Source organism: Phascolarctos cinereus, unplaced genomic scaffold (assembly GCF_003287225.1).
Source record: "Phascolarctos cinereus isolate Bilbo 61053 unplaced genomic scaffold, phaCin_HiC Scaffold_2;HRSCAF=192, whole genome shotgun sequence".
NCBI classification, from domain to species: domain Eukaryota; kingdom Metazoa; phylum Chordata; class Mammalia; order Diprotodontia; family Phascolarctidae; genus Phascolarctos; species Phascolarctos cinereus.
In genome coordinates this window covers 404,475,796-404,477,468 of record NW_027555625.1, presented here as the reverse complement: position 1 = coordinate 404,477,468, position 1,673 = coordinate 404,475,796, and the positions used below count along the sequence as shown (strand labels likewise).

Here is a 1,673-nt window from a genome sequence, read left to right as displayed (position 1 = left end):
CTACTCTAGCAATTTTCCTATGTTTCAGCAGAACCTAAAATTTTTCTATTAGAACAAGTCTGTTGGTAGGGATTGAAGAAAAGTTCAGAAAAGACAGACCCCCTCAGTGAATGGTGTAGGTTGTTCAGGAAATATGGCAAGGGACGCTGCTTTCTATGGCACAGTGCTCCTTTTTACACACTCCCTGGACCCACTTTACCCCAAATACAGCCTTTTTGAAGATCTTTGTTAGTGTTTGAAGGAAAGTCATGTATGAAAAGCCCATCAGCTCAATCATAATCCAGCCTGGGATGAAGGTGGGACTTGCATAAAAATCCAGGGTATTGCCTCACCTTTTAAGGTGCCTCATAATGCCACTGTATCTCTCCTATGCACTTATTTTCCAGTCTGTACTAGTAATGCATCACAGGCAATCTTATGAAGGAATGTGTTATGGTGGAAAGAGTGATGGACTTCGATTTAGGAGGTTGCATCCCAGCTCTGCCCATCCTTGATCACTGCCTTGTTGTGGCAGAGGGGCTTGCATAGCTCAGTCAAACTATGAGGTGAAGAACCTAGAATGATTTCAAGGTTGCAAACTTGGGTGAATGGAAGAATGGTTGCTCTCAACAAAGATTGGGAAGGGGGGGAAATGATGGTGCAGGAGCCTCAGCAGCAGAAGCCAGAGCTACTGTGAAATAATTCCAAAGGACTTAACTGATTGGTCTACGGTGAAGTAAGCCATCATGGCCCAGTAAGACTAAATTCAGCAAGAGCCTGCTGCCTAGAATCCACTGGTGTTAGAGCCCTTTGAACTCTCCATCCTGTGCAGATTATGCTGATGATGATAACCAAAGACCTATTAAAAAACAGCAACAACCATCGTTCATCCAGAAGACCAGGACTGAAGGCAACTGCTTCTACCAAGTATTTGGTTTTCTTCCCCACTTGGAAGCCCTGCTGGAGATTAGCAAGGAGCTTCAGAGGCTCAAAGCCTTCAAGAACAAAGGTCTGGTGTCTCAGCACTTCACTGAGTTTGCAGTTGAAGACTTCTATAGTACTTCCATGGACCTGATAGAGAAGACTGAGAAGCAGAGCTCAGTGGTTGAGTTATTTGGTCTCTTTAAGTGACCAAAGAACTACAGATTACCTGGTAGCGTCCCTATGGGTGCTCTCCTCCAGCTACCCACAGTGGGAAAGCAAGTTCTTGGGGTATTTCATTGACGACAGGCAGTGTCAAGGAGTTTTATCAACAGAAGGTACAAAAGCAGTGTTCACATCCACATCATCACCCTGGCCCAGGCTCTCAATGTCTCCATCCAGGTACAGTACATAGGCCAGGTTCAGTGCAAGAATATAAACTCTCACATTTTCCCTAAGGGCTCTGAATCTAAGGTTTATCTACCACACAGATCCAGATGTCTCAATGTCTTAGGAAACTGACAGGATAGCATTCAGGTCCTTTTCTTGCCTTAGCAAGTGCTGGCACTAATCCTGATCATTTGACTGAGTCAGGTGTTAGACCTATATATATATATGTGTGTATATATATGTATATGTATGTGTGTGTGTGTGTGTGTGTGTGTGTATACATATATATATACACACATACACACATATACATATATATGTATATAGCTTTTTTGTGCTTGTAAATAGTAACATTTTATTCCCCTTCATTTATATTCTCTTGT

General features: G+C 42.8%; 1 pseudogene; it reads left to right on the top strand.

The window, feature by feature from the left end:
* Positions 1 to 631: 631 nt before the first annotated feature.
* On the top strand, positions 632 to 1,422 carry LOC110212339 (ubiquitin thioesterase OTUB1 pseudogene; annotated as a pseudogene).
* The last annotated feature ends 251 nt before the right edge of the window (positions 1,423 to 1,673 follow it).